The sequence below is a fragment of the Ambystoma mexicanum genome, chromosome 13 (genome assembly GCF_040938575.1).
Source record: "Ambystoma mexicanum isolate Mex_15411 chromosome 13, UKY_AmexF1_1, whole genome shotgun sequence".
NCBI classification, from domain to species: domain Eukaryota; kingdom Metazoa; phylum Chordata; class Amphibia; order Caudata; family Ambystomatidae; genus Ambystoma; species Ambystoma mexicanum.
In genome coordinates this window covers 357195813-357213715 of record NC_090938.1, presented here as the reverse complement: position 1 = coordinate 357213715, position 17903 = coordinate 357195813, and the positions used below count along the sequence as shown (strand labels likewise).

At 43.7% G+C, this 17903-nt stretch overlaps 19 non-coding genes across 19 annotated transcripts; 15 read left to right on the top strand and 4 right to left on the bottom strand.

Annotated features, from left to right (window-relative positions):
* The first annotated feature begins 36 nt into the window (after window positions 1-36).
* On the top strand, window positions 37-118 carry TRNAS-GCU (transfer RNA serine (anticodon GCU)). The gene has a single exon. It is a non-coding gene; the product is annotated as a tRNA-Ser (tRNA).
* A 546-nt stretch (window positions 119-664) lies between these two features.
* TRNAT-CGU (transfer RNA threonine (anticodon CGU)) lies at window positions 665-736 on the top strand. Its single transcript has one exon. It is a non-coding gene; the product is annotated as a tRNA-Thr (tRNA).
* A 1488-nt stretch (window positions 737-2224) lies between these two features.
* On the bottom strand, window positions 2225-2319 carry TRNAI-UAU (transfer RNA isoleucine (anticodon UAU)). Its single transcript has 2 exons — window positions 2282-2319; window positions 2225-2260 (listed from the first exon to the last, which is right to left on the bottom strand). It is a non-coding gene; the product is annotated as a tRNA-Ile (tRNA).
* Window positions 2320-3341: 1022 nt separating this feature from the next.
* TRNAT-UGU (transfer RNA threonine (anticodon UGU)) lies at window positions 3342-3413 on the top strand. Its single transcript has one exon. It is a non-coding gene; the product is annotated as a tRNA-Thr (tRNA).
* A 688-nt stretch (window positions 3414-4101) lies between these two features.
* On the top strand, window positions 4102-4183 carry TRNAS-GCU (transfer RNA serine (anticodon GCU)). Its single transcript has one exon. It is a non-coding gene; the product is annotated as a tRNA-Ser (tRNA).
* Window positions 4184-4729: 546 nt separating this feature from the next.
* TRNAT-CGU (transfer RNA threonine (anticodon CGU)) lies at window positions 4730-4801 on the top strand. Its single transcript has one exon. It is a non-coding gene; the product is annotated as a tRNA-Thr (tRNA).
* Window positions 4802-6289: 1488 nt separating this feature from the next.
* On the bottom strand, window positions 6290-6384 carry TRNAI-UAU (transfer RNA isoleucine (anticodon UAU)). The gene is made up of 2 exons: window positions 6347-6384; window positions 6290-6325 (listed from the first exon to the last, which is right to left on the bottom strand). It is a non-coding gene; the product is annotated as a tRNA-Ile (tRNA).
* A 480-nt stretch (window positions 6385-6864) lies between these two features.
* Window positions 6865-6941, top strand: TRNAS-GCU (transfer RNA serine (anticodon GCU)). Its single transcript has one exon. It is a non-coding gene; the product is annotated as a tRNA-Ser (tRNA).
* Window positions 6942-7406: 465 nt separating this feature from the next.
* Window positions 7407-7478, top strand: TRNAT-UGU (transfer RNA threonine (anticodon UGU)). The gene has a single exon. It is a non-coding gene; the product is annotated as a tRNA-Thr (tRNA).
* A 687-nt stretch (window positions 7479-8165) lies between these two features.
* Window positions 8166-8247, top strand: TRNAS-GCU (transfer RNA serine (anticodon GCU)). The gene has a single exon. It is a non-coding gene; the product is annotated as a tRNA-Ser (tRNA).
* A 546-nt stretch (window positions 8248-8793) lies between these two features.
* On the top strand, window positions 8794-8865 carry TRNAT-CGU (transfer RNA threonine (anticodon CGU)). Its single transcript has one exon. It is a non-coding gene; the product is annotated as a tRNA-Thr (tRNA).
* A 1488-nt stretch (window positions 8866-10353) lies between these two features.
* Window positions 10354-10448, bottom strand: TRNAI-UAU (transfer RNA isoleucine (anticodon UAU)). Its single transcript has 2 exons — window positions 10411-10448; window positions 10354-10389 (listed from the first exon to the last, which is right to left on the bottom strand). It is a non-coding gene; the product is annotated as a tRNA-Ile (tRNA).
* Window positions 10449-11470: 1022 nt separating this feature from the next.
* TRNAT-UGU (transfer RNA threonine (anticodon UGU)) lies at window positions 11471-11542 on the top strand. Its single transcript has one exon. It is a non-coding gene; the product is annotated as a tRNA-Thr (tRNA).
* Window positions 11543-12229: 687 nt separating this feature from the next.
* On the top strand, window positions 12230-12311 carry TRNAS-GCU (transfer RNA serine (anticodon GCU)). Its single transcript has one exon. It is a non-coding gene; the product is annotated as a tRNA-Ser (tRNA).
* Window positions 12312-12857: 546 nt separating this feature from the next.
* TRNAT-CGU (transfer RNA threonine (anticodon CGU)) lies at window positions 12858-12929 on the top strand. The gene has a single exon. It is a non-coding gene; the product is annotated as a tRNA-Thr (tRNA).
* A 1487-nt stretch (window positions 12930-14416) lies between these two features.
* TRNAI-UAU (transfer RNA isoleucine (anticodon UAU)) lies at window positions 14417-14511 on the bottom strand. Its single transcript has 2 exons — window positions 14474-14511; window positions 14417-14452 (listed from the first exon to the last, which is right to left on the bottom strand). It is a non-coding gene; the product is annotated as a tRNA-Ile (tRNA).
* A 1022-nt stretch (window positions 14512-15533) lies between these two features.
* Window positions 15534-15605, top strand: TRNAT-UGU (transfer RNA threonine (anticodon UGU)). Its single transcript has one exon. It is a non-coding gene; the product is annotated as a tRNA-Thr (tRNA).
* A 687-nt stretch (window positions 15606-16292) lies between these two features.
* On the top strand, window positions 16293-16374 carry TRNAS-GCU (transfer RNA serine (anticodon GCU)). The gene has a single exon. It is a non-coding gene; the product is annotated as a tRNA-Ser (tRNA).
* A 546-nt stretch (window positions 16375-16920) lies between these two features.
* TRNAT-CGU (transfer RNA threonine (anticodon CGU)) lies at window positions 16921-16992 on the top strand. The gene has a single exon. It is a non-coding gene; the product is annotated as a tRNA-Thr (tRNA).
* The last annotated feature ends 911 nt before the right edge of the window (window positions 16993-17903 follow it).

The following is a 17903-nucleotide window of genomic DNA, read 5'->3' as shown; positions in this document are numbered from 1 at the left end:
TCTTTAAGCATGGGATTCGAGCACCGTTCCCAAACAGACGAGGTGGCCGAGTGGTTAAGGCGATGGACTGCTAATCCATTGTGCTCTGCACGCGTGGGTTCGAATCCCACCTTCGTCGTATTTTTTCTTTATAGTCTGCATTTAAACATAGACCAAAGTCTTTCAACCTCCCTGTGAAAGACAGGAATGAGTACAGATATGGAAATAGAGATGTAAAAATAAGTTCATTGGTGCAGGCGGAGAATGAAATTAGTCAAAGACTTTCCTCGTAGGTTTCCATTCTTTACTATTATAGGAGCCAAAATCAGCGCAGTTAGTAAACTCCCAAGCTTACATCCCAAATTCTTTTTTCTTTTAGTTGTCTGCCTTTTACATGTTCCTTTTGCCATCATTCTGACCTGCTATCTAAACTCATGAACCTGTTCAGCATCCTACTCAATACATACATACCCGTAAAAGTACATACTCAAACGCATACCGACAATGTATCACCAACATAAGCACACACGCTTTCGCAAATCAGATGTATGATGACGTACTGAACACATGCAGAGATATACAGCCATTTTTACACAACCAGAAATTCATATACCTGGAGATCTACCTAGGTAAAACCCATGGTTTCTTTGCACTTTCTGTTGTTGGCTGTGAGCAAGCAGCAGGTGGCCTTGTAGCTCAGTGGCAGAGCACTGGTCTCGTAAACCAGGGGTCATGAGTTCAAACCTCATCAGGGCCTCGGGCGGATTATTTTCAAAAAGCACGGGGAAGAGAAGCCAGAGTTGCACCATCTACAGAGAACCTTTTATGACGGGATGCATCCTCATAATTGAAGTCTTCCACAGAAGGAGTGAAATAGAGTTCGAGAGGAAGGCCTAATGTTTTCAGGCAAAGACTGACAAAAACCTTGCAATGTCGCATGTAGCTGCTTTGGTGAAAAGACTGTTCAAGTTCACAATGCAACGGAGGGGTGTTCCCCATCTCCATACAATCATCTCTTTGATAATGTAAACGTGCCAGGCGTGTTGAAAGACAAAGACAGACACAACCGCACATACCAGTTGAAGAAAGACAGCCAGCAAACACATTTGTATAGAGGTAAGCAAGCCTCAATTAGAGATGTGAGTCCCTCCGTTTCTGCGGGAGTCCACAAGTTTAATAAAAAATGAACACATATCTTTCATGTTCTAATGATTACCAATCTTTCTGATTAGCTCTGCATAGCTCCAATGGCTATGTGTGTGTGTGTGTGTGTATGTGCCCGTGTGTGTAGGGGAAGGGGTCGGTAGATGTGTTCACGCAGAGCAAGTTGCATACATCGCCAACAGCCATTCTCTCCTGCTCCTGTGCATCCAGTTCGGAAGCGAACCCACCCAATTGTTCTATATGTCTGCTACCCTGACCGCATTCACACATCATTGGCTATTAGTATGCAGCTTGTGGGCGCTGTCAATGGGATATAAGCACCATTCCCCATGTCTGCAATAGCTAGACCAGATTCTGAGGTATGATGAGCAGGGGTCCAGGCACTTCGCCTGACAAACGCCGGGCTTAGCCCTGCCGGGCCTAGCCCTGAGGGGCCTAACTGGGCATGGCCCTGTGTAAGGTAGGGTGAGCAGGGGACCACTTGCAACTAACCTTCGGCACCAATCAGGCATGGAGAGGTCTGTGCAAATGCCCAGCCCTTTAGCAATCTCGATCTGCAAAACCTTCAACTCCTAATTCTCATGGCTCCCAGAAGCCCTAGCCCATATGCAAATGAGGCGAGTTCCTATCAGCATCCTTGTTCTGCTTGATTTTATCAAAGTGACTGCCTGATTAGTGAAAGGGTATTTATTCTCAGAGGTTTGCTTCAAAGGCGATAATGCAGTAAATAGACAACATTATTCTTTGTAAGTTGATATTGTCTCCTGGATCCTACTCCAGTAACCCTTTTTCTACCTTTACAAATGTCTTCCGTAAGTGGTGCTCAGCAGAAAATGGAGTATAATAACAGTTGACATTTTTTATTTTCTGTTCTATTTTCAAAAACCCTCCGTAGCTGTATTTAAAGCGCAAACACCCCATAAATAACTTGCAATGAGTATTCCATGTCTAAAAGGCAGAGGAGCTGTCATACAACATTAACTGACAATCAAGGAAACCTTGAGGTGAACCAAAAAATGTCCAGAACATTTATTGGTTCAATAATTCAGTTTTGAGGTGAATTAGTAAAAAGTTCCAAAGTTGCTCCAGGTGAGGCTTGAACTCACAACCTCGGCATTGCTCACTGCATGTACTGCTGTATAAGTACCGCGCGCTAACCGATTGCGCCACTGGAGCTGCTGTGTTCTGGTTTTCAACATGAAACTACACCCACAAACACACACACAAGTGTACAAAAGCACCCACAAGCTCTGGCATTGTCTTTTTAGCTGACACCAAATTATGGGTGCCTTGTAGTGCCCATATTGTGCCACTGGAGCTTACCTTTTAGCCTGATATACACTTTGCCACTGATGTTCAGCCAATGGTGCAGTCAAATGTCCCTTCTACATTTTTGTCATGCTGCAGGCAGTGCCACTGGAGCCAGCATGATGCTCTTCCTCATATTCAACACGTGTCAATTGAAACACCTCCCAATGTCATCTTGGCGATGCCTATAAACACCCCAGGACTTTGATGAATTTTTCTCAACAGCAAGTGAGGCAGTTTTCCTGCAAACGGCTGGATGTACCTCAACAAGGAACGCATTGTGGTTCTATTTTGAAGATGTTTGTGTTATTACCTGTAAAGACTTGAATGCCTAACATAATCCCTGTAGACGAGGTGGCCGAGTGGTTAAGGCGATGGACTGCTAATCTACTGTACACGTGTGGTTTCGAATCCCACCTTTGTCGATTTTAACTTTTGAAATCTTTTTTAAACATCTGCATTGCTCTAAGCACCATTGCCATTGGCTTTCAAAGAACATACAGACAAAAGTGAAAATATGCATGTTAGTTGATTAAGAAGGACACAAACAAGGTTGTCGTGTTACTGGCAGGAATGCAATCTGCTGTGCTTGACTACCCTTTGAGCCAGAATCCGGATAGAAATTTAAAAAAGCAAAGGTAATATCCATATTGTCTCTCTGCTGCCATGTACATGTTTTTTTCAACTTTCACGCATCACATCTCCTCATTAGTCACCCTAAAATTGCACGGAATACGCACAAATTAGCTGCTCCTCAAAAAATCGGCCAGAAAAAAACAGGTCAAATCACAATCATATACATACATTCTCACACACCCTTCAAATATGTCTACCCAGTAAACATCATGTTGTGTGCTCGTTGTGTTGCTGTTATGCGTCGTAACCTGAGGGGCTCTGTAGCTCAGTGGCAGAGCACTGGTCTTGTAAACCAGGGGTCCTGAGTTCGATCCTCATTAGGGCCTCCAAATGGTAATTTTCTTGAACATTGTTGAACAGGAACTGATATTGCACATTGTACCTGTGCAACCTTTTACCAATGGATTCGGGCCTATAACAAAGCCACAAGCGCAAGGTGTCTGAATAGTCTGTGGGGAAGGTCGGCTTTCTGGACCTAATTTCTTCAAGAAAAAGACCTTGATAATCTTGTGATGACAGATGCAGATGATCACGGTGAAGCCCTTACTCTATTGAACAGTACAGCGGTTCTGGGTTGCACGCCTTTCTCTATTTTCAGGGACGTTGATGTGGCAAAATTTAATTGGAAAAGGGTTATTGCCATCACTCACTATTTAAATTCAATGACATCACAGGAAGCAGCAGCATCTGAACTTTGATCTTGGCTGGAAACGTTGAATGATGCCAAACACTGGGAAACTGGAGCTTGCGTTATGCTGGTTTTACTACTAATGGTGTGCCATACGGAAGCTCAAGCACCTTCCTCTGGATTAGTGTTGTGAACCCTCCAGGAGCTCTTGTTATATTTTTCTGAACTTCAACTTGATGTGTTTATCTATCAATGGCCGGGTAAGGAAGAACGAGTCAACGATCTTGTTTCTACTATGACAAACATGATCTATTTTTTCACTGACTTTGCACCACCATTGTTTTATCTCTTCTTTAAGCATGGGACTCGAGCACCGTTCCCAAACAGACGAGGTGGCCGAGTGGTTAAGGCAATGGACTGCTAATCCATTGTGCTCTGCACGCGTGGGTTCGAATCCCACCTTCGTCGTATTTTTTCTTTATAGTCTGCATTTAAACATAGACCAAAGTCTTTCAACCTCCCTGTGAAAGACAGGAATGAGTACAGATATGGAAATAGAGATGTAAAAATAAGTTCATTGGTGCAGGCGGAGAATGAAATTAGTCAAAGACTTTCCTCGTAGGTTTCCATTCTTTACTATTATAGGAGCCAAAATCAGCGCAGTTAGTAAACTCCCAAGCTTACATCCCAAATTCTTTTTTCTTTTAGTTGTCTGCCTTTTACATGTTCCTTTTGCCATCATTCTGACCTGCTATCTAAACTCATGAACCTGTTCAGCATCCTACTCAATACATACATACCCGTAAAAGTACATACTCAAACGCATACCGACAATGTATCACCAACATAAGCACACACGCTTTCGCAAATCAGATGTATGATGACGTACTGAACACATGCAGAGATATACAGCCATTTTTACACAACCAGAAATTCATATACCTGGAGATCTACCTAGGTAAAACCCATGGTTTCTTTGCACTTTCTGTTGTTGGCTGTGAGCAAGCAGCAGGTGGCCTTGTAGCTCAGTGGCAGAGCACTGGTCTCGTAAACCAGGGGTCATGAGTTCAAACCTCATCAGGTCCTCGGGCGGATTATTTTCAAAAAGCACGGGGAAGAGAAGCCAGAGTTGCACCATCTACAGAGAACCTTTTATGACGGGATGCATCCTCATAATTGAAGTCTTCCACAGAAGGAGTGAAATAGAGTTCGAGAGGAAGGCCTAATGTTTTCAGGCAAAGACTGACAAAAACCTTGCAATGTCGCATGTAGCTGCTTTGGTGAAAAGACTGTTCAAGTTCACAATGCAACGGAGGGGTGTTCCCCATCTCCATACAATCATCTCTTTGATAATGTAAACGTGCCAGGCGTGTTGAAAGACAAAGACAGACACAACCGCACATACCAGTTGAAGAAAGACAGCCAGCAAACACATTTGTATAGAGGTAAGCAAGCCTCAATTAGAGATGTGAGTCCCTCCGTTTCTGCGGGAGTCCACAAGTTTAATAAAAAATGAACACATATCTTTCATGTTCTAATGATTACCAATCTTTCTGATTAGCTCTGCATAGCTCCAATGGCTATGTGTGTGTGTGTGTGTGTATGTGCCCGTGTGTGTAGGGGAAGGGGTCGGTAGATGTGTTCACGCAGAGCAAGTTGCATACATCGCCAACAGCCATTCTCTCCTGCTCCTGTGCATCCAGTTCGGAAGCGAACCCACCCAATTGTTCTATATGTCTGCTACCCTGACCGCATTCACACATCATTGGCTATTAGTATGCAGCTTGTGGGCGCTGTCAATGGGATATAAGCACCATTCCCCATGTCTGCAATAGCTAGACCAGATTCTGAGGTATGATGAGCAGGGGTCCAGGCACTTCGCCTGACGAACGCCGGGCTTAGCCCTGCCGGGCCTAGCCCTGAGGGGCCTAACTGGGCATGGCCCTGTGTAAGGTAGGGTGAGCAGGGGACCACTTGCAACTAACCTTCGGCACCAATCAGGCATGGAGAGGTCTGTGCAAATGCCCAGCCCTTTAGCAATCTCGATCTGCAAAACCTTCAACTCCTAATTCTCATGGCTCCCAGAAGCCCTAGCCCATATGCAAATGAGGCGAGTTCCTATCAGCATCCTTGTTCTGCTTGATTTTATCAAAGTGACTGCCTGATTAGTGAAAGGGTATTTATTCTCAGAGGTTTGCTTCAAAGGCGATAATGCAGTAAATAGACAACATTATTCTTTGTAAGTTGATATTGTCTCCTGGATCCTACTCCAGTAACCCTTTTTCTACCTTTACAAATGTCTTCCGTAAGTGGTGCTCAGCAGAAAATGGAGTATAATAACAGTTGACATTTTTTATTTTCTGTTCTATTTTCAAAAACCCTCCGTAGCTGTATTTAAAGCGCAAACACCCCATAAATAACTTGCAATGAGTATTCCATGTCTAAAAGGCAGAGGAGCTGTCATACAACATTAACTGACAATCAAGGAAACCTTGAGGTGAACCAAAAAATGTCCAGAACATTTATTGGTTCAATAATTCAGTTTTGAGGTGAATTAGTAAAAAGTTCCAAAGTTGCTCCAGGTGAGGCTTGAACTCACAACCTCGGCATTGCTCACTGCATGTACTGCTGTATAAGTACCGCGCGCTAACCGATTGCGCCACTGGAGCTGCTGTGTTTTGGTTTTCAACATGAAACTACACCCACAAACACACACACAAGTGTACAAAAGCACCCACAAGCTCTGGCATTGTCTTTTTAGCTGACACCAAATTATGGGTGCCTTGTAGTGCCCATATTGTGCCACTGGAGCTTACCTTTTAGCCTGATATACACTTTGCCACTGATGTTCAGCCAATGGTGCAGTCAAATGTCCCTTCTACATTTTTGTCATGCTGCAGGCAGTGCCACTGGAGCCAGCATGATGCTCTTCCTCATATTCAACACGTGTCAATTGAAACACCTCCCAATGTCATCTTGGCGATGCCTATAAACACCCCAGGACTTTGATGAATTTTTCTCAACAGCAAGTGAGGCAGTTTTCCTGCAAACGGCTGGATGTACCTCAACAAGGAACGCATTGTGGTTCTATTTTGAAGATGTTTGTGTTATTACCTGTAAAGACTTGAATGCCTAACATAATCCCTGTAGACGAGGTGGCCGAGTGGTTAAGGCGATGGACTGCTAATCTACTGTACACGCGTGGTTTCGAATCCCACCTTTGTCGATTTTAACTTTTGAAATCTTTTTTAAACATCTGCATTGCTCTAAGCACCATTGCCATTGGCTTTCAAAGAACATACAGACAAAAGTGAAAATATGCATGTTAGTTGATTAAGAAGGACACAAACAAGGTTGTCGTGTTACTGGCAGGAATGCAATCTGCTGTGCTTGACTACCCTTTGAGCCAGAATCCGGATAGAAATTTAAAAAAGCAAAGGTAATATCCATATTGTCTCTCTGCTGCCATGTACATGTTTTTTTCAACTTTCACGCATCACATCTCCTCATTAGTCACCCTAAAATTGCACGGAATACGCACAAATTAGCTGCTCCTCAAAAAATCGGCCAGAAAAAAACAGGTCAAATCACAATCATATACATACATTCTCACACACCCTTCAAATATGTCTACCCAGTAAACATCATGTTGTGTGCTCGTTGTGTTGCTGTTATGCGTCGTAACCTGAGGGGCTCTGTAGCTCAGTGGCAGAGCACTGGTCTTGTAAACCAGGGGTCGTGAGTTCGATCCTCATCAGGGCCTCCAAATGGTAATTTTCTTGAACATTGTTGAATAGGAACTGATATTGCACATTGTACCTGTGCAACCTTTTACCAATGGATTCGGGCCTATAACAAAGCCACAAGCGCAAGGTGTCTGAATAGTCTGTGGGGAAGGTCGGCTTTCTGGACCTAATTTCTTCAAGAAAAAGACCTTGATAATCTTGTGATGACAGATGCAGATTATCACGGTGAAGCCCTTACTCTATTGAACAGTACAGCGGTTCTGGGTTGCACGCCTTTCTCTATTTTCAGGGACGTTGATGTGGCAAAATTTAATTGGAAAAGGGTTATTGCCATCACTCACTATTTAAATTCAATGACATCACAGGAAGCAGCAGCATCTGAACTTTGATCTTGGCTGGAAACGTTGAATGATGCCAAACACTGGGAAACTGGAGCTTGCGTTATGCTGGTTTTACTACTAATGGTGTGCCATACGGAAGCTCAAGCACCTTCCTCTGGATTAGTGTTGTGAACCCTCCAGGAGCTCTTGTTATATTTTTCTGAACTTCAACTTGATGTGTTTATCTATCAATGGCCGGGTAAGGAAGAACGAGTCAACGATCTTGTTTCTACTATGACAAACATGATCTATTTTTCACTGACTTTGCACCACCATTGTTTTATCTCTTCTTTAAGCATGGGACTCGAGCACCGTTCCCAAACAGACGAGGTGGCCGAGTGGTTAAGGCGATGGACTGCTAATCCATTGTGCTCTGCACGCGTGGGTTCGAATCCCACCTTCGTCGTATTTTTTCTTTATAGTCTGCATTTAAACATAGACCAAAGTCTTTCAACCTCCCTGTGAAAGACAGGAATGAGTACAGATATGGAAATAGAGATGTAAAAATAAGTTCATTGGTGCAGGCGGAGAATGAAATTAGTCAAAGACTTTCCTCGTAGGTTTCCATTCTTTACTATTATAGGAGCCAAAATCAGCGCAGTTAGTAAACTCCCAAGCTTACATCCCAAATTCTTTTTTCTTTTAGTTGTCTGCCTTTTACATGTTCCTTTTGCCATCATTCTGACCTGCTATCTAAACTCATGAACCTGTTCAGCATCCTACTCAATACATACATACCCGTAAAAGTACATACTCAAACGCATACCGACAATGTATCACCAACATAAGCACACACGCTTTCGCAAATCAGATGTATGATGACGTACTGAACACATGCAGAGATATACAGCCATTTTTACACAACCAGAAATTCATATACCTGGAGATCTACCTAGGTAAAACCCATGGTTTCTTTGCACTTTCTGTTGTTGGCTGTGAGCAAGCAGCAGGTGGCCTTGTAGCTCAGTGGCAGAGCACTGGTCTCGTAAACCAGGGGTCATGAGTTCAAACCTCATCAGGGCCTCGGGCGGATTATTTTCAAAAAGCACGGGGAAGAGAAGCCAGAGTTGCACCATCTACAGAGAACCTTTTATGACGGGATGCATCCTCATAATTGAAGTCTTCCACAGAAGGAGTGAAATAGAGTTCGAGAGGAAGGCCTAATGTTTTCAGGCAAAGGCTGACAAAAACCTTGCAATGTCGCATGTAGCTGCTTTGGTGAAAAGACTGTTCAAGTTCACAATGCAACGGAGGGGTGTTCCCCATCTCCATACAATCATCTCTTTGATAATGTAAACGTGCCAGGCGTGTTGAAAGACAAAGACAGACACAACCGCACATACCAGTTGAAGAAAGACAGCCAGCAAATACATTTGTATAGAGGTAAGCAAGCCTCAATTAGAGATGTGAGTCCCTCCGTTTCTGCGGGAGTCCACAAGTTTAATAAAAAATGAACACATATCTTTCATGTTCTAATGATTACCAATCTTTCTGATTAGCTCTGCATAGCTCCAATGGCTATGTGTGTGTGTGTGTGTGTATGTGCCCGTGTGTGTAGGGGAAGGGGTCGGTAGATGTGTTCACGCAGAGCAAGTTGCATACATCGCCAACAGCCATTCTCTCCTGCTCCTGTGCATCCAGTTCGGAAGCGAACCCACCCAATTGTTCTATATGTCTGCTACCCTGACCGCATTCACACATCATTGGCTATTAGTATGCAGCTTGTGGGCGCTGTCAATGGGATATAAGCACCATTCCCCATGTCTGCAATAGCTAGACCAGATTCTGAGGTATGATGAGCAGGGGTCCAGGCACTTCGCCTGACGAACGCCGGGCTTAGCCCTGCCGGGCCTAGCCCTGAGGGGCCTAACTGGGCATGGCCCTGTGTAAGGTAGGGTGAGCAGGGGACCACTTGCAACTAACCTTCGGCACCAATCAGGCATGGAGAGGTCTGTGCAAATGCCCAGCCCTTTAGCAATCTCGATCTGCAAAACCTTCAACTCCTAATTCTCATGGCTCCCAGAAGCCCTAGCCCATATGCAAATGAGGCGAGTTCCTATCAGCATCCTTGTTCTGCTTGATTTTATCAAAGTGACTGCCTGATTAGTGAAAGGGTATTTATTCTCAGAGGTTTGCTTCAAAGGCGATAATGCAGTAAATAGACAACATTATTCTTTGTAAGTTGATATTGTCTCCTGGATCCTACTCCAGTAACCCTTTTTCTACCTTTACAAATGTCTTCCGTAAGTGGTGCTCAGCAGAAAATGGAGTATAATAACAGTTGACATTTTTTATTTTCTGTTCTATTTTCAAAAACCCTCCGTAGCTGTATTTAAAGCGCAAACACCCCATAAATAACTTGCAATGAGTATTCCATGTCTAAAAGGCAGAGGAGCTGTCATACAACATTAACTGACAATCAAGGAAACCTTGAGGTGAACCAAAAAATGTCCAGAACATTTATTGGTTCAATAATTCAGTTTTGAGGTGAATTAGTAAAAAGTTCCAAAGTTGCTCCAGGTGAGGCTTGAACTCACAACCTCGGCATTGCTCACTGCATGTACTGCTGTATAAGTACCGCGCGCTAACCGATTGCGCCACTGGAGCTGCTGTGTTTTGGTTTTCGACATGAAACTACACCCACAAACACACACACAAGTGTACAAAAGCACCCACAAGCTCTGGCATTGTCTTTTTAGCTGACACCAAATTATGGGTGCCTTGTAGTGCCCATATTGTGCCACTGGAGCTTACCTTTTAGCCTGATATACACTTTGCCACTGATGTTCAGCCAATGGTGCAGTCAAATGTCCCTTCTACATTTTTGTCATGCTGCAGGCAGTGCCACTGGAGCCAGCATGATGCTCTTCCTCATATTCAACACGTGTCAATTGAAACACCTCCCAATGTCATCTTGGCGATGCCTATAAACACCCCAGGACTTTGATGAATTTTTCTCAACAGCAAGTGAGGCAGTTTTCCTGCAAACGGCTGGATGTACCTCAACAAGCAGCGCATTGTGGTTCTATTTTGAAGATGTTTGTGTTATTACCTGTAAAGACTTGAATGCCTAACATAATCCCTGTAGACGAGGTGGCCGAGTGGTTAAGGCGATGGACTGCTAATCTGCTGTACACGCGTGGTTTCGAATCCCACCTTTGTCGATTTTAACTTTTGAAATCTTTTTTAAACATCTGCATTGCTCTAAGCACCATTGCCATTGGCTTTCAAAGAACATACAGACAAAAGTGAAAATATGCATGTTAGTTGATTAAGAAGGACACAAACAAGGTTGTCGTGTTACTGGCAGGAATGCAATCTGCTGTGCTTGACTACCCTTTGAGCCAGAATCCGGATAGAAATTTAAAAAAGCAAAGGTAATATCCATATTGTCTCTCTGCTGCCATGTACATGTTTTTTTCAACTTTCACGCATCACATCTCCTCATTAGTCACCCTAAAATTGCACGGAATACGCACAAATTAGCTGCTCCTCAAAAAATCGGCCAGAAAAAAACAGGTCAAATCACAATCATATACATACATTCTCACACACCCTTCAAATATGTCTACCCAGTAAACATCATGTTGTGTGCTCGTTGTGTTGCTGTTATGCGTCGTAACCTGAGGGGCTCTGTAGCTCAGTGGCAGAGCACTGGTCTTGTAAACCAGGGGTCGTGAGTTCGATCCTCATCAGGGCCTCCAAATGGTAATTTTCTTGAACATTGTTGAATAGGAACTGATATTGCACATTGTACCTGTGCAACCTTTTACCAATGGATTCGGGCCTATAACAAAGCCACAAGCGCAAGGTGTCTGAATAGTCTGTGGGGAAGGTCGGCTTTCTGGACCTAATTTCTTCAAGAAAAAGACCTTGATAATTTTGTGATGACAGATGCAGATGATCACGGTGAAGCCCTTACTCTATTGAACAGTACAGCGGTTCTGGGTTGCACGCCTTTCTCTATTTTCAGGGACGTTGATGTGGCAAAATTTAATTGGAAAAGGGTTATTGCCATCACTCACTATTTAAATTCAATGACATCACAGGAAGCAGCAGCATCTGAACTTTGATCTTGGCTGGAAACGTTGAATGATGCCAAACACTGGGAAACTGGAGCTTGCGTTATGCTGGTTTTACTACTAATGGTGTGCCATACGGAAGCTCAAGCACCTTCCTCTGGATTAGTGTTGTGAACCCTCCAGGAGCTCTTGTTATATTTTTCTGAACTTCAACTTGATGTGTTTATCTATCAATGGCCGGGTAAGGAAGAACGAGTCAACGATCTTGTTTCTATTATGACAAACATGATCTATTTTTCACTGACTTTGCACCACCATTGTTTTATCTCTTCTTTAAGCATGGGATTCGAGCACCGTTCCCAAACAGACGAGGTGGCCGAGTGGTTAAGGCGATGGACTGCTAATCCATTGTGCTCTGCACGCGTGGGTTCGAATCCCACCTTCGTCGTATTTTTTCTTTATAGTTTGCATTTAAACATAGACCAAAGTCTTTCAACCTCCCTGTGAAAGACAGGAATGAGTACAGATATGGAAATAGAGATGTAAAAATAAGTTCATTGGTGCAGGCGGAGAATGAAATTAGTCAAAGACTTTCCTCGTAGGTTTCCATTCTTTACTATTATAGGAGCCAAAATCAGCGCAGTTAGTAAACTCCCAAGCTTACATCCCAAATTCTTTTTTCTTTTAGTTGTCTGCCTTTTACATGTTCCTTTTGCCATCATTCTGACCTGCTATCTAAACTCATGAACCTGTTCAGCATCCTACTCAATACATACATACCCGTAAAAGTACATACTCAAACGCATACCGACAATGTATCACCAACATAAGCACACACGCTTTCGCAAATCAGATGTATGATGACGTACTGAACACATGCAGAGATATACAGCCATTTTTACACAACCAGAAATTCATATACCTGGAGATCTACCTAGGTAAAAACCATGGTTTCTTTGCACTTTCTGTTGTTGGCTGTGAGCAAGCAGCAGGTGGCCTTGTAGCTCAGTGGCAGAGCACTGGTCTCGTAAACCAGGGGTCATGAGTTCAAACCTCATCAGGGCCTCGGGCGGATTATTTTCAAAAAGCACGGGGAAGAGAAGCCAGAGTTGCACCATCTACAGAGAACCTTTTATGACGGGATGCATCCTCATAATTGAAGTCTTCCACAGAAGGAGTGAAATAGAGTTCGAGAGGAAGGCCTAATGTTTTCAGGCAAAGACTGACAAAAACCTTGCAATGTCGCATGTAGCTGCTTTGGTGAAAAGACTGTTCAAGTTCACAATGCAACGGAGGGGTGTTCCCCATCTCCATACAATCATCTCTTTGATAATGTAAACGTGCCAGGCGTGTTGAAAGACAAAGACAGACACAACCGCACATACCAGTTGAAGAAAGACAGCCAGCAAACACATTTGTATAGAGGTAAGCAAGCCTCAATTAGAGATGTGAGTCCCTCCGTTTCTGCGGGAGTCCACAAGTTTAATAAAAAATGAACACATATCTTTCATGTTCTAATGATTACCAATCTTTCTGATTAGCTCTGCATAGCTCCAATGGCTATGTGTGTGTGTGTGTGTGTATGTGCCCGTGTGTGTAGGGGAAGGGGTCGGTAGATGTGTTCACGCAGAGCAAGTTGCATACATCGCCAACAGCCATTCTCTCCTGCTCCTGTGCATCCAGTTCGGAAGCGAACCCACCCAATTGTTCTATATGTCTGCTACCCTGACCGCATTCACACATCATTGGCTATTAGTATGCAGCTTGTGGGCGCTGTCAATGGGATATAAGCACCATCCCCATGTCTGCAATAGCTAGACCAGATTCTGAGGTATGATGAGCAGAGGTCCAGGCACTTCGCCTGACGAACGCCGGGCTTAGCCCTGCCGGGCCTAGCCCTGAGGGGCCTAACTGGGCATGGCCCTGTGTAAGGTAGGGTGAGCAGGGGACCACTTGCAACTAACCTTCGGCACCAATCAGGCATGGAGAGGTCTGTGCAAATGCCCAGCCCTTTAGCAATCTCGATCTGCAAAACCTTCAACTCCTAATTCTCATGGCTCCCAGAAGCCCTAGCCCATATGCAAATGAGGCGAGTTCCTATCAGCATCCTTGTTCTGCTTGATTTTATCAAAGTGACTGCCTGATTAGTGAAAGGGTATTTATTCTCAGAGGTTTGCTTCAAAGGCGATAATGCAGTAAATAGACAACATTATTCTTTGTAAGTTGATATTGTCTCCTGGATCCTACTCCAGTAACCCTTTTTCTACCTTTACAAATGTCTTCCGTAAGTGGTGCTCAGCAGAAAATGGAGTATAATAACAGTTGACATTTTTTATTTTCTGTTCTATTTTCAAAAACCCTCCGTAGCTGTATTTAAAGCGCAAACACCCCATAAATAACTTGCAATGAGTATTCCATGTCTAAAAGGCAGAGGAGCTGTCATACAACATTAACTGACAATCAAGGAAACCTTGAGGTGAACCAAAAAATGTCCAGAACATTTATTGGTTCAATAATTCAGTTTTGAGGTGAATTAGTAAAAAGTTCCAAAGTTGCTCCAGGTGAGGCTTGAACTCACAACCTCGGCATTGCTCACTGCATGTACTGCTGTATAAGTACCGCGCGCTAACCGATTGCGCCACTGGAGCTGCTGTGTTTTGGTTTTCGACATGAAACTACACCCACAAACACACACACAAGTGTACAAAAGCACCCACAAGCTCTGGCATTGTCTTTTTAGCTGACACCAAATTATGGGTGCCTTGTAGTGCCCATATTGTGCCACTGGAGCTTACCTTTTAGCCTGATATACACTTTGCCACTGATGTTCAGCCAATGGTGCAGTCAAATGTCCCTTCTACATTTTTGTCATGCTGCAGGCAGTGCCACTGGAGCCAGCATGATGCTCTTCCTCATATTCAACACGTGTCAATTGAAACACCTCCCAATGTCATCTTGGCGATGCCTATAAACACCCCAGGACTTTGATGAATTTTTCTCAACAGCAAGTGAGGCAGTTTTCCTGCAAACGGCTGGATGTACCTCAACAAGCAGCGCATTGTGGTTCTATTTTGAAGATGTTTGTGTTATTACCTGTAAAGACTTGAATGCCTAACATAATCCCTGTAGACGAGGTGGCCGAGTGGTTAAGGCGATGGACTGCTAATCTGCTGTACACGCGTGGTTTCGAATCCCACCTTTGTCGATTTTAACTTTTGAAATCTTTTTTAAACATCTGCATTGCTCTAAGCACCATTGCCATTGGCTTTCAAAGAACATACAGACAAAAGTGAAAATATGCATGTTAGTTGATTAAGAAGGACACAAACAAGGTTGTCGTGTTACTGGCAGGAATGCAATCTGCTGTGCTTGACTACCCTTTGAGCCAGAATCCGGATAGAAATTTAAAAAAGCAAAGGTAATATCCATATTGTCTCTCTGCTGCCATGTACATGTTTTTTTCAACTTTCACGCATCACATCTCCTCATTAGTCACCCTAAAATTGCACGGAATACGCACAAATTAGCTGCTCCTCAAAAAATCGGCCAGAAAAAAACAGGTCAAATCACAATCATATACATACATTCTCACACACCCTTCAAATATGTCTACCCAGTAAACATCATGTTGTGTGCTCGTTGTGTTGCTGTTATGCGTCGTAACCTGAGGGGCTCTGTAGCTCAGTGGCAGAGCACTGGTCTTGTAAACCAGGGGTCGTGAGTTCGATCCTCATCAGGGCCTCCAAATGGTAATTTTCTTGAACATTGTTGAATAGGAACTGATATTGCACATTGTACCTGTGCAACCTTTTACCAATGGATTCGGGCCTATAACAAAGCCACAAGCGCAAGGTGTCTGAATAGTCTGTGGGGAAGGTCGGCTTTCTGGACCTAATTTCTTCAAGAAAAAGACCTTGATAATTTTGTGATGACAGATGCAGATGATCACGGTGAAGCCCTTACTCTATTGAACAGTACAGCGGTTCTGGGTTGCACGCCTTTCTCTATTTTCAGGGACGTTGATGTGGCAAAATTTAATTGGAAAAGGGTTATTGCCATCACTCACTATTTAAATTCAATGACATCACAGGAAGCAGCAGCATCTGAACTTTGATCTTGGCTGGAAACGTTGAATGATGCCAAACACTGGGAAACTGGAGCTTGCGTTATGCTGGTTTTACTACTAATGGTGTGCCATACGGAAGCTCAAGCACCTTCCTCTGGATTAGTGTTGTGAACCCTCCAGGAGCTCTTGTTATATTTTTCTGAACTTCAACTTGATGTGTTTATCTATCAATGGCCGGGTAAGGAAGAACGAGTCAACGATCTTGTTTCTATTATGACAAACATGATCTATTTTTCACTGACTTTGCACCACCATTGTTTTATCTCTTCTTTAAGCATGGGATTCGAGCACCGTTCCCAAACAGACGAGGTGGCCGAGTGGTTAAGGCGATGGACTGCTAATCCATTGTGCTCTGCACGCGTGGGTTCGAATCCCACCTTCGTCGTATTTTTTCTTTATAGTCTGCATTTAAACATAGACCAAAGTCTTTCAACCTCCCTGTGAAAGACAGGAATGAGTACAGATATGGAAATAGAGATGTAAAAATAAGTTCATTGGTGCAGTCGGAGAATGAAATTAGTCAAAGACTTTCCTCGTAGGTTTCCATTCTTTACTATTATAGGAGCCAAAATCAGCGCAGTTAGTAAACTCCCAAGCTTACATCCCAAATTCTTTTTTCTTTTAGTTGTCTGCCTTTTACATGTTCCTTTTGCCATCATTCTGACCTGCTATCTAAACTCATGAACCTGTTCAGCATCCTACTCAATACATACATACCCGTAAAAGTACATACTCAAACGCATACCGACAATGTATCACCAACATAAGCACACACGCTTTCGCAAATCAGATGTATGATGACGTACTGAACACATGCAGAGATATACAGCCATTTTTACACAACCAGAAATTCATATACCTGGAGATCTACCTAGGTAAAAACCATGGTTTCTTTGCACTTTCTGTTGTTGGCTGTGAGCAAGCAGCAGGTGGCCTTGTAGCTCAGTGGCAGAGCACTGGTCTCGTAAACCAGGGGTCATGAGTTCAAACCTCATCAGGGCCTCGGGCGGATTATTTTCAAAAAGCACGGGGAAGAGAAGCCAGAGTTGCACCATCTACAGAGAACCTTTTATGACGGGATGCATCCTCATAATTGAAGTCTTCCACAGAAGGAGTGAAATAGAGTTCGAGAGGAAGGCCTAATGTTTTCAGGCAAAGACTGACAAAAACCTTGCAATGTCGCATGTAGCTGCTTTGGTGAAAAGACTGTTCAAGTTCACAATGCAACGGAGGGGTGTTCCCCATCTCCATACAATCATCTCTTTGATAATGTAAACGTGCCAGGCGTGTTGAAAGACAAAGACAGACACAACCGCACATACCAGTTGAAGAAAGACAGCCAGCAAACACATTTGTATAGAGGTAAGCAAGCCTCAATTAGAGATGTGAGTCCCTCCGTTTCTGCGGGAGTCCACAAGTTTAATAAAAAATGAACACATATCTTTCATGTTCTAATGATTACCAATCTTTCTGATTAGCTCTGCATAGCTCCAATGGCTATGTGTGTGTGTGTGTGTGTATGTGCCCGTGTGTGTAGGGGAAGGGGTCGGTAGATGTGTTCACGCAGAGCAAGTTGCATACATCGCCAACAGCCATTCTCTCCTGCTCCTGTGCATCCAGTTCGGAAGCGAACCCACCCAATTGTTCTATATGTCTGCTACCCTGACCGCATTCACACATCATTGGCTATTAGTATGCAGCTTGTGGGCGCTGTCAATGGGATATAAGCACCATTCCCCATGTCTGCAATAGCTAGACCAGATTCTGAGGTATGATGAGCAGGGGTCCAGGCATTTCGCCTGACAAACGCCGGGCTTAGCCCTGCCGGGCCTAGCCCTGAGGGGCCTAACTGGGCATGGCCCTGTGTAAGGTAGGGTGAGCAGGGGACCACTTGCAACTAACCTTCGGCACCAA